The sequence below is a fragment of the Thermobia domestica genome, chromosome 3 (assembly GCF_964235325.1).
Source record: "Thermobia domestica chromosome 3, izTheDome1.hap1.1, whole genome shotgun sequence".
In the NCBI taxonomy this organism is placed as follows: Eukaryota; Metazoa; Arthropoda; class Insecta; order Zygentoma; family Lepismatidae; genus Thermobia; species Thermobia domestica.
Window position 1 is genome coordinate 195,593,464 of NC_137456.1, and position 13,735 is coordinate 195,607,198.

At 38.3% G+C, this 13,735-nt stretch overlaps 1 protein-coding gene across 3 annotated transcripts in view; it reads left to right on the forward strand.

Annotated features, from left to right (window-relative positions):
* LOC145680916 (uncharacterized) overlaps positions 1-13,735 on the forward strand; it is a 975,933-nt gene that overhangs the window by 591,793 nt on the left and 370,405 nt on the right. The window lies entirely within an intron of this gene.

Consider the following 13,735-nt stretch of genomic DNA (forward strand, 5'->3'; position numbering starts at 1 on the left):
AAATAACGTTCTACTTCCAAAGACTGTGCACTGCTTTTGTTCTTCGTCCATTATCCTCAGACTTTTTCCTTTTTTCTCCTGCTTTCAACTACCACGCAAATACTGAAGAGATAACATTCTGTCAAATAAGTTAGAGTATAAGTTAAGAGTACTTGAGCATTGGCAGTATTGTTTCGTTTTCGCTTTGTTGCTTTTCTGCTTCTCACCCAACCCTGTTGAAAGAGTTCATCGAGTAAGTAACAACGAACAGATACATAAACGAACGAGAAAAAAGAAACCCGATTTTTCAGCACCCTAGAATCAAGTATAGTAGAACAGATCTCTTGCTTGCTCCACAAGCTTCTGCTCTTCTCTCTGCACTTTATTTAGGTTGATTAGAGAACCTTCCGGTTTTAAAGAAAGAAGAACAGTAAAAATTATAGATCTCCTTTGCTGGTGAAGTACGTTATTATTTCTAACGTCACTCTGTTGCATATTACACGAACGAACGAGTATAAGAAAAAGAGAAGGAAAAAGACAATAACAAGTACGTGTGTAATAGCATATATTTTTAAATTTTCCTTGGCAGAACATTCTTCCAAACAATCACAGGCAAGTAATATCAGTGCTGAAGCTGAAGTGGTGAATAGAAAAAATATTCTGAATACCGTGAAAAATACTTTGAAGCCTATGACTTGGTCTTAAACACCATGATCAGAAGATTAGAGGACTATATTTTCTCCGTGCTGTAGGATATTTAACAGTTGCCGATTAATAATACTAATGGAAAATCTGTTCACATATTACCAATTTTAATGTAAATGTATTCAAAGGATATTCATTTTGATATTTTAAAAGCACAGTTAAAAATGCTTTCCTCGCTTCACCGAAGCAAAGATGATTCTTTAAACGTCATTGAAGGTGTCCAATATCTGGTTGTCTTATTGAAATCTGAACCAAAAGAGAGAACTCATTATGTGTTTTCGGAAGTCAGTAAGCTAACAATGCTTTACCTTACTGTTAATATGACTTCAGTGACATCAGAAAGATTATTTTTTGACTCTATGATGAATGAAATCTTATCTTCGGAGTACCAAGACCCAATATAGATTAACTACTTGATGATTCTTCGTTCCTACAAAGATCTTCTCGAATAAGTTATGAAATAACCCAGAACCATTGCCAAGGAGCTCGTATTACTTGAGGTGATTTTGAATTTAACGTCCTTTCAGCAGTGAGGCTATATGAGACGGGACCTACTAATTAATCGTGAAATCCGAACCAAATGAGCTCCCTCCGGGAATCGAACGCGGGTCTCTCACGCCAAAGGTACATACACTAACCACTTATTCACGAACAAGCTCGGAGCTCATAATAGTAAAGAAGAAAGCACATTATGGGAATTTCAGTGCAGATAACTAAGTACGACGACTGTTAAATGAATATTTTTCCTCTTGAATACATTGCGATAATGGTCAATCTTATTTGATAATGTCATTATTTTTTAAAAAAAAATAGCATTCTCTTTTCTGCAACTCACTACAGTATACAAGTTAAATATCACACAGTGTACATTAAAGAGGGGAAGGGATTGCAACGTACGATAGACTTTGCTTCCTACCCTATGAACAAAACCTTTCTTGTAAAATTCAGCCTGGGCAAAATTTGCCATCTTCCGCCGCCACTGTCTACAACAACCAGGGGCGTCGTTAAGGGGGTGTAAGGGTCAGCCTCCCAAAGTTACCAATTTCTTGGCAAGTTGGCAACTTAAAATACCTAGTTGGCAGTTTGAAGAATGCCGTTTTCTTCAATTGACTTATTTGGTTTAACATTTCCTTTAGCTACCCAGTTGCTATAAATTATTATAAGTTCTTTTATAGGGGGCGCGGTGGCTCAGTGGTAGAGCGTTCACCTCTGGTGCTTGGGGTCCCGGGTTCGATCCCAGCCCCCGCCAAGTGAACTTTGTGGTGGACAAACACCGTGCTCGTGGGTTTTCTCGGGGTTCTCCCGTTTCCTCCCACTTTCTCCATTCCACCATTTCACTGATCTCTCATCATCACCGTCTCTTTAGCCTAACCGGCATAACCGTGGGACGTAAAACTCAAAGATTTCATTTCATTTTCAGTTCTTTTATACACTTGCCATAAATTTTGTGTAGTTTCCTATCTTGAAATATATTTATATATTCGTTTAAAGCTTCTTTACTTGTTGCAAGTGATCACACTTCACTTTTGTTCATTTGATATTCCTAAACATTTTGAAGAATCTTTAATGAAATATCGAGAAGTTGTACCACTGACAAAAGTAGAACATGGGCGACGTGCAAAATTAAAGCAAAGACAGAAGAGGCGTATCGGTGGCAGGTACGTTGGACGCAAAAGCATTTTTTACAAGACAGTATACAAGTCAACAGGCAGATTGTGGAGATTAATAAGAATTTATATTAATAAAACAAGAAAAAGGCAGTGCTTTTTAGTATAAACTTTTTACTATGTATAGTATGTAAATTTGACAAATTTAAGAGCTTTTTCTAATAGTAAAATGTCAAAGGGAAGTAGATTTTGATACCAGAGTGAATATATTGTGTAACCGTGTCTGCTTTAACGTCCGTGAACTTGGCCCCCACTTTGAGCACTAACGATAAAATTAGTGTCAGTCGTTAATGCTTCTTAGTGCACCAACCCCTAACGTTAGTGCTTAATTAGTGTATGAGCTACAAGCAAAAAACCTTTGAGGGGGCCAAGTTCACGCTGCCCCCCACTTCAAGCACTAACGAAATAACTAGTGCCATTCGTTAGTGCATCGTTAGTGCTTCCTAGTGCACGAACCCGTGACGTTAGTGCTTCATTAGTGTAGGCTCTAGAACCAAAACAATGGTACACGCTGCCCCCCCCCACTTAAAGCAATAAGGAAAGGAATAGTGCCGTTTGTTAGTGCATCGTTAGTTCTTCTAGAAAATACTAAAAGTTTCGTTAGTGCTTCACTATTAGTGTAGATATAGCCAATTATAAGTCACGAAACTCCCATAAGAAATGCATGGAGAATTTTTCATTGCGTCAAATTACCGCCAAATTCAGAAGTACTATTGACCTCTGCTAGTGCAATCGTTAGTGCATCGTTAGTGTTTCTTACTGTAAAAACCGCTAACGTTAGTGCTTCATTAGTATAGGAGTTATAAATAAAAAATTTTTGGGGGGGGCAAGTTCACGCTGCCCCCCACTTCAAGCATTAACGATAAAATTAGTAGGCTACCATTCGTTAGTGCATCGTTAGTGCTTCCAGAAAATACTAATAGTTTCGTTAGTGCTTCACTATTAGTGTAGATATAGCCAATTGTAAGTCACGAAACTCCCATAAGAAATGCATGGGGAATTTATCATTTCGTTAAATTACCGCCAAATTCGAAAGCACTAATGACCTCTGTTACTGCAATCGTTAGTGCATCTTTAGTATTTCCTAGTGCACCAACCCTAACGTTAGTGCTTCATTAGTGTAGGAATTACAAATGAAAAACCCTTTGAGCCTAGCGTGAACTTGGCCCTCTACTTTGAGCACTAACGAAAAGATTAGTGCCATTCGTTAGTATATCGTTAGTGCTTCCAGAAAATACTAATAGTTTCGTTAGTGCTTCACTATTAGTGTAGATATAGCCAATTGTAAGTCACGAAACTCCCATAAGAAATGCATGGGGAATTTTTCATTGCGTTAAATTACCGACAAATTCAAAAGCACTAATGACTTATGTTAGTGCAATCGTTAGTGCATCGTTAGTACTTCTTCGTGCACCAACCCTAGCGTTAGTGCTTCATTAGTGTAGGAACTACATGTGCCCTTTGAGCCTAGCGTGAACTTGTCCCTCCCTCTTTGAGCACTAACGAAAAGATTAGTGCCGTTCGTTAGTATATCGTAAGTGCTTCCAGAAAATACTAATAGTTTCGTTAGTGCTTCACAATTAGTGTAGATATAGCCAATTGTAAGTCACGAAACTCCCATAAGAAATGCAGGGGATTTTTTCATTAGGTCAAATTCTCACGAAATTCAAATGCAGTAATGGTCTCTTCTAGTGGCATCGTTAGTGTTTCGTTATTGTTTGCTAGTGCACCAAGACCGAACATTAATGCTTCTCATCGTGAATGCTTTTATTGGCTAGCGTATAGTTAGCTTCCCCTAAGTTTTATTTTCTACCGTCCATACTGTTGATGCACTAATGTTTGGAGTTCTGCAATAAGAGGTACTAACACTACACTACACCATAACCATTACACTATATGTAGTTATTAGTGCTTTTAAATATATGGGAAGTTTACAAAATTAAAAATGCTAAGTGTCTAAATTTAGCCCCGCACGATTCTCAAGTGCTAGTAAAACTATTTACATGTTTAGTGCTAAGTAATTTCACATTAGTGCACTAAGCACTAATGATAGTACTATCATACTTTAGAAGTTATTAATGAATAACTCGTTCGGGGCTAATTTTAGATTTTTCAACTTTTACACATTTTTTTAGTAATTGTGCCACAAAAGTGGGACTAAAACCAGTGGGTAGTGCATTAATAGAGCCCTATTTAACACTAATTGCTATCATAGTTTAGGAGTTATAAGTGAATAACACATTCCGGGCTAAATTTAAATTTATCGAAGTTTACAATAATTGTCTCACAAACGTGGAATAAACGTCAAAGGTTAGTACAGCGTTAATACTCCAAAAAGCTCTAGCGTTAGTGAAATCGTAGTTTGGGAATTATTAATGAATAACTCGGACGAGACTGAATTTAAAAGTATCGAAAAACACTAATTTTCTCATAAAGGTAGGACAAACGCTTAACGCTTCAAAAAATAATAAGTACTAACGTTAGTGCTATCATATTTTTGGACTTATTAATGAAAACTCAACCCGGTCTAACTTTAGGTTTTTCAACTTAAACAGTTTTACACTAATTGTACCACAAAAGTGGGACAAACACAAGCTCTTACTGCATTGCTAGAGCTCTATAAAACATTATGCATTGTCGTTAGTGCTTTGATGAATAGTCCGGAAAGGATTGAATTTAAATTTTCGAACTTCACACTAATTGTCCCACAAAGGTAAGATAACCACCGAAGATTGGTGACTGTTAGTGCTTCATGAAACACTAATCACTTAACGTCAGTGCCGTCACAGTTTAGGAGTTTTACCAAATAATTCGAGTGGGGCTAACTTCAGGTTTTTCAATTTTTACACAATTATTGTAAAATTAGATAAATTTTAATTGAGTTCCGTCCGAGTTATTCACTGATGATTCCTAAACTATGATAGCACTATCGTCAATGCTTAGTATTTTTGAAGCACTAAAAACGCACGATCCTCTAGCGATTATCCTACCTTTTGATTGACAATTATTGTAAATTTCGACAAATTTGAATTTAGGCTTGTGCGTGTTATTATGATAACACTAGCATTAGTGCTTATTCAGCGGAGGACTAAACGCTGGTTTGCTCCATTCCTGTCAGACAATTAGCGTAAAATTGTACAAAATTTAAAGATCTAAAGTAGCCCCCACGAGTTATTCATTTTTAACCCGTAAACTATGATAGCAGTAACATTAATGCTTAGTGTTTCGGGAAGCAACAAGGATGCATTAACTTTTGACGTTTATCTCACTTTTGTAGGACAATAATTGAAGGGTAAGGGGAAAAAACAAGGAATGTCACAAAACTACATTTTCGAGAAAACGGCGTTTTAATATTGAAAACCGCGTACAAAGAATAGGGTTATAAAATCTTTTGCTACTTTTTACATGAACATTTCTACATCTACGCATGCATGGCATAGATAGTCAAATAGTGCCAAGAATCACCAACAGATAGGACGAAGCACCCGAAAAAGCACATACATGGATATTCCTTGTTTTTCCCCGTACCCTTCAATTGTAGAATTAGAAAAATTTAAATTTAGTCTTGCAAATAATATTCACAAATATAGAGTTGAATCAAAGCACTAACGTAAGAGTTTAGTGTACTAATGGGTACTAACGTTGCACTAACCATGTCCAACTTTTTTTTTTAGTATTTGAGATGCGTGCGGGGCTAAATTTAGACACGTAGCATTTTCATTTTTGTAAAATTCTTCCACCAAATTTGAAAGCACTAATAACCATATATTAGCGTAATGGTTACTATTACGTTCGGGAATTTAACACAATGAAAAATACCCCATGCATTTCTTATGGGAGTTTCGTGACTTATAATTGGCTATATCTACACTAATAGTGAAGCACTAACGAAACTATTAGTATTTTCTACAAGCACTAACGATGCACTATCGAATTGTAATAATCTTTTCCTTAGTGCTCAAACTGAGGGCCAAGTTCACGCTAGGCTCAAAGGGTATTTTTACTTGTAGTTCCTACACTAATGAAGCACTAACGTGAGAGTTGGTGCACTAAGAAGCACTAACGATGCACTAACTATTGCACTAAGAGAGATCATTAGTGCTTTTGAATTTGGCGGTAATTTAACGCAATGAATAATTCCCCATGCATTTCTTATGGGATTTTCGTGACTTACAATTGGCTATATCTACACTAATAGTGAAGCACTAACGAAACTATTAGTATTTTTTGGAAACACTAACGATATACCAACGAATTGCACTAATCTTTTCGTTAGTGCTCAAAGTGGGGGGGGCCAAGTTCACGGTAGGCTCAAAGGGTTTTTTACTTGTAGTTCCTACACTAATGAAGCACTAATGTTAGGGTTGGTGCACTAATAAGCACTAACGATGCACTAACGATTGCACTACAAGAAGTCATTAGTGCTTTCGAATTTGGCGGTAATTTAACGCAATGAAAATTTCCCCATGCATTTCTTATGGGAGTTTCGTGACTTACAATTGGCTATATCTACACTAATAGTGAAGCACTAACGAAACTATTAGTATTTTCTGGAAGCACTAACGATATACTAACGAATGGCACTAACCTTTTCGTTAGTGCTCAAAGTAGGGGGGCAAGTTCACGCTAGGCCCAAAAGGTTTTTCACTTGTAGTTCCTACACTAATGAAGCACTAACGTTAGGGTTGGTGCACTAAGAAATACTAACGATGCACTAACGATTGCAGTAACAGAGATCATTAGTGCTTTCGAATTTGGCGGTAATTTTACGCAATGAAAAATTCCCCATGCATTTCTTATGGGAGTTTCGTGACTTACAATTGGCTATATCTACACTAATAGTGAAGCACGAACGAAACTATTAGTATTTTCTGGAAGCACTAACGATGCACTAACGAATGGTAGCCTACTAATTTTATCGTTAATGCTTGAAGTGGGGGGCCAGCGTGAACTTGGCCCCCCAATTTTTTTTATTTATAACTTCTACACTAATGAAGCACTAACATTAGCGGTTTTTGCAGTAAGAAGCACTAACGATGCACTAACGATTGCACTAGCAGAGGTCAATAGTGCTTCTGAATTTGGCGGTAATTTGACGCAATGAAAAATTCTCCATGCATTTCTTATGGGAGTTTCGTGACTTATAATTGGCTATATCTACACTAATAGTGAAGCACGAACGAAACTTTTAGTATTTTCTAGAAGCACTAACGATGCGCTAACGAACGGCACTATTCCTTTGTTTATTGCTTGATGTGGGGGGGGCCAGCGTGTACCATTGTTTTGGCTCTAGAGCCTACACTAATGAAGCACTAACGTCACGGGTTCGTGCACTAGGAAGCACTAACGATGCACTAACGAATGACACTAGTTATTTTGTTAGTGCTTGAAGTGGGGGGCAGCGTGAACTTGGCCCCCCCAAAGATTTTTTGGCTGTAGCTCCTACACTAATTAAGCACTAACGTTAGGGGTTGGTGCACTAAGAAGCACTAACGATGCACTAACGATTGACACTAATTTTATCGTTAGTGCTCAAAGTGGGGGGGGGCAAGTTCACGGAAGTTCTGCTTTGTGTGTAAATAAACCTTTCGCTCTGAAACAAAAGGTGATCATATTAATATAGATGACAACAATAGCTTATTTCTAGGGATGCGCACGAGCGAGTTTTCTTTGCAACTCGACTCAACTCGAAACAGACATCTTTGAGCTCGACTCGAGAACTCGGCTCGAAAATTTTCCTCCAACTCGACTGAATTCGGATCCGGTTTCGAGTCGTGTCGAGCCAAAACAAGCGAATTAGAGCTAAACCCTCTGTGTAGTTCCAACTACTCTGTCAAGTATCCTACATAGACAATATAATTATCAATGATACTTTCACTACAACTTTATTATTATTATTATTATTATTATTATTATTATTATTATTATTATTATTATAACAACATGGTGTATAACCATGAAAGGTAGGCGGTTTGTATCTTAATACTGAAAATTAGTTGACTGTCGATCTCGGTCATCGAGAAGTCTTTAGGAGGCAAGAACATCGGTGATGAGGTTCTGGGTTTGAGTTTCGAAGGAGCAAGTATTCGGGCTGAAGCCGAAAATTGTTAAAAGCAATAGGGCGCCGCACAGTGGTCGGAAACTGAGGAAAAGCAGTCAAAAATCGATTTTGTCAACTTGATCTCCTATGAAATTGGTATTGATATTGATTATAATAATATCTCCTGCTTCCAAATTCGGAGTTTCAGGAAATAGGTATTTTTTCGCTGTCTATAAAATGCATATAAACATGAAGAAATAAAAGTGCAGAAAAATCAGTAAAATATTAACCAAACAATATGATATGTTTTAATCACTTATATCGTTTCTGACGTCGATGAAAGCGGTTGGATAGTATATTGGACTCAAACACTTACGTTTAGTGAAGAATTTTATTTGTTATGTATTGTCATATCATTAATATGATAGATTTGTAGTGTTGCCTACAAGTTACGCTGATATTACTAGCTCTGCAGTCTAAGTTTATCCTTGCTTAACTGTAAAATAGGGTTTATTGAGTTGTCCATGAGTAGTACAAATTTTGAACATTGGAAATATCTGCACCCAAGTCCTCCTGGAGGACTCAGACCTATCTAACTGCAAATGCATGATGAGTAATGTTGTAGTGATCCCAATCGAGATCTATTACCTGAGCCTTACAAAGGGAAAGGGCATATTGTCTTGCACGTAATTTGGATTGTCCTTCGTCCCTGAAACCATGTGTAGTGAAAGTCTCATAAGTAGTGCAGTGATAAGCTATCAATCATGTGGAGCTGCCGTATATTACACGTCAATGCAATAGTATATAAGAAAATTCTATAGTGCCTTTTTTAACCTTGCCGAAACAACGTAAACATTCCAGTAAGTAATAGTGTTTCTTTGAAGATGGTGCGAATGCAAAACCGCGAACTTTAATTTTGTATCCTAAGGCTAAACACACATTTGTTTTACACCGTCTTTTTATTAGATGAACATATAATTAGAGGGAGAGCATACTGAACCTGTAACCGCTTCTCGAACGCATATTAACAACTGTCATAAATTCGTACTGGCTAGCGATATCCAATTCACATAAGGCGTCAAAATGTTATGTTTTCAATTTATAAACTGTATGTATGACTCACGATGGTGTATTTCAAGATGGCAGTTTTCATTGTTCTGTGTAATCTCTAATTTCTCGTCATCTTTATTACTCCTCTACGTTGTTCCTTTGGTTATATTTTGCAGTATTTAACATTTATGCGAGGGGTTTCCACACTTTTGGACCACCCTGTATATATAACTGCGCGTATTGCAGCAGGGGTTCATCTAATCACCTTCCCAGTAGCTGCAATCGATTCAGAAAGGATAATTACGTATAGACCTGTAGATAGATGTCCGTCAACTTCCATTATTTAGGAATAAACGATTTTTGACCGCTTTTTCTCAGTTCCGACCACTGTGCGCCGGCAAAACATGTTGAAACAAAACTGCTCGGCCCGGGTTTAGGTCTTCTCAACGGCTCGAGCGGTTCGTCTCACAGCTCATTCACTATCGAGCCGAACCGAGAAGTGACCCGAGCCAACAGCTCACCCAACTTAGCTTGCTCGAACCGTTCGCTCATCCGAGCCGAACCGAACTCAGTTGATTGTTCACCCAACTGTGCCGGTTCGAGCCATCGACTCAGTTGAGCTGAGTCGAACCAAGCCGATAGACTAGTTTCAACAAAATTGGCTCGAGCCGATGGCTCACACGAGCCGAGTCAATGCCTAATCTCAACCGACCAGGCTCGAACCATTCGCTCGATTGAGCGGAGTCGGTGGCTTGTCACAACCGAGCCGATGGATCATCGCAATCAAGTCAGCTCGAGCCGTTCGTTCAGTTGGAATTCAGCCGAACCAGTTGACATCACTATCCGGGTTGGGCATCTACTTGGGCTAAAAAATTCGAACGTGCAAGTCTCAACCTTGACGGTAAGAACTACATACTTATATTGGTCCTTACGACAATTGAGGCTGTCTCGTTATAAAAATGTATTGTCGTCTCGTTATCAAGACGAGACGAGATACAACAAAAGTACCCCACAAGATGCACTAGAAGTATGAGACGAGATGCACCCCTGTAGTGAGCAACACTAAAAGTATTCCATATTACTGCTTACATTTCTCATGGTTTTCGCTTTCCAGTCTAATCAGGACATGATTTCAATATGAGATAAAACGAGCTGAACGAGCGAGCCATTTATCTAACTCGACCCCAAAACAGTGTTAGCTTGACTCGTGTCCATTCCTACTTATGTCAGTTCTGTTTTGCAGTAAGACCTATTTACAAGGTTGTTCGTGTAGGGAGAACTGAACAAAAGTGTGTTTTGGAAATGGTATCACCAGTGTCTTGCGTAAGGGGGCGAGCGGAGCGGGTCGAAGAACTAAAGGCGTCGCAAAACTGAGGAGGATAAAAGAAAAGAAGAGAACGAAAGATAAAGAAAGAAAGGAAATCTTACTTGGAATATTACTAATATATACTTTAATCCTCTTTCTGCTTTATGAAGTGGTCCTATAATGTTACCCATGTTAGGAAAATATATGTGTACATATAAAATGAAGGTAAAAAGTAATAATAATAAATGCTCAAAATCAAGGAAAAGCAGGGTTTATTTTTGAAAATGTTATTGCCCTTCACGCCAACCATTGTGGGGCTTCTCAGCTCGTCGGGTGACCTCACTCATATGTACGGGGGCGCTATCGTATACTCTCGCCGCGGGCACTGCTATTTCACGTCATGGCACTCGGGGGACACATAGCTTTCTGGAGGGAGTTGTTTGATGGGGCAAGCTACATTGGATGAGTCAAGTAATCTTGTCGCTTCCGCTGTGCACCTAAGTACGTGATTCCAAAAGTCAAATTTTCGGAGGCCAAACATGTCTGCTGCATAAAAGCATAGACCGGTCTGTGCTTCACTTTATTTTCATACAAATATGTAGCCTTTCCTACCTTATTTTTATCCCTTAGTTGCTTCTTTCGGAAAGTTAAAGAAAAATTGCAATTCTTCTTTTCTTTATAGTATTTATGAGTCAAAACATTACATAACCATTGTATGTCACTTATGTAGCTCACAGAGCCGCAACAATGGGGTTGCAACCGAGGTATGTGCCCGGGGCTCGTGGTTGGAGGGGCGCCTAACAGGGAGGTCATACGTTAGTATTTTTCTTGCTGGTATTTAATACTTTCCATCAGAGTGCGAAATTATGCAATCGAAGTGGAAGGAGACTGGACAACAGAAGAAAAAATCTCTCCGTACTTCTCGTGACGATTGGCTGGCAGGGGTTACTTAAACTAGCCGTGAGTTGTCAAATTAACTGTTATGCATCGTGGGTGATGATAATGATCCTGATTTGAGGTGTGAAATTGGACTTCAAACCTGGGTTGTTCGTATTCGTATCTCATGGAGTGGCACGAATATGAAAATAAGGTTACTATAAAGTTGCCAATTTTTAACCAAGGCTTGGCAATCATTTTTATCAAGACATGGCAATTTCGAGTTGGATCCTCCCAATCTTGTAATGCTCGCTACACCGCTGCCAAGGTGGTTTGATTAACTTGTTACAAAAAACCTGTGTGACCGATAGCTACACAATATATTAACACAATGAAAGTCTTAATTTTAGTACTGAAGCTGCCCTCAGGCAAAATAGCAAGTTGTCCAAAGGCGTGGCTTCTTTGCCTCGTAACGTTGTGTTAAAGAGCAGACACAAGGTCAGTTGCTTAGTTCTTTGTAAACAACTGATAAGGCTTTTTTGTCTTTTATACACATCATATTTGCCAAATTGTTGTTTGAAGCCTCTTTATTTCTTGTGAAAACAATATATCCAGATTCACGGGAGCCCACAGAAATTCTAATAGAAAGTTGAAAAAATATCTTTATCGTTCAGATCCTCTCTATTATTATTATTATTATTATCGCATAATATTTTTCGTTAGTCCTCACAGCAATTAATATTTGGCAGCAGGGATAGAAATGCGTGGAAACGCGGGGAAACGCCGTCCCACCGCCTGCAAAAAATCTGTACGGCGTCCCCAGTTCCTGAGAAATTATAATGGGCAAAGATAGTCATGGGAGACGGCGTGACGTCAAGCCGCAACCTACCGTTTACCTACCTTTTCAGATTCACTTTTTAACCCCAGCTTAGCAGGAATTGGATACCAGAGTTATTACAACGGCTTGTCTTTATTGATAAAAATCGTAATTTGGCAGTTATTAAAAGCAATATTTCTGTGTCTAGAGGTAGAAGAGAGGGGACCTTGGAAGTTACTATTACCACGTATAAAAATGAAACCCGTGTTCAACACTACGCGTAAGGAAATTGAAAATAAACGAAATGGTTACACCTTTTCAAAAGTAAAATTAATGTAATTACTAAAAATACATTCATTGAAAACCTCAGGGGTAGCAAGTGCACCCTCTTAAATCCGCTTGAGAGCGTTCCAGTCCAAATTCAAGTAAAGTTAAAGCATGGAAGAGACAGTTTCGATTCCCGATGGAAGTTGATGTGGTTCGGATTCGATGTTAATTAGTAGGTCCACGTGTCATATAACTTCGCTGCTGAAAGGGACGTTAAGCTCAAAATCAACCCAAGAAAAATTAAAACAATGAGAAGGTTTTCAAATGTTTTGGCGTATGCAATTCTATGTTAAATAAAACTACATACGCTATTTGATAATGAAAGCATCGTCAGAAATACAGTATCCAATAAAGCAAACTTTTCGAGGAGGGGTTTGTCTGAAGATTCATACACATATTGAAAATAGTTTTAAAACGTGCGTAATGGAGAAATACTATTTTATCGCGTGTGAACTTCAAGCTTCTAGAGCAGCAAGTTCTGACAACACATTAACGACCTTGATAATCATAACATTGAAACCCAGCCGCAGAACCAGGTTATGATCAAGGGATGTGCTAAATCATAGTTTCCAAATTTAATCAGTGTAAAGAAAGTAGGATTGAAACCCATTTTATCCAGTGATACCTGAGCGTCAAGGAGGGGGGCTATAGCCCCTAAAACCTTCCTCTTGAATCCGCGCCTGTTGTAACAAATTCATATTTCATAACTTCACACGCTGCACGATCAAGCACTGAATGTATTGAAATCTTACTATGTAACAATTTTCAAGTGTTTGCAGTTTTTCTATTAAAGCTCAGTATATTTTATCATAATATAAATTGTCACTTACCTAGTGTGTGCTAATATAAATCACGATAAAAATGTTTTGTTTTAACACAAAATGAAACAGTTGAGGTGGACTCTGCCGAGTGGAAGACATGCAATTTGTTAAATCGCCTCGCAAACCACTTGGCCACACACTTAGGTT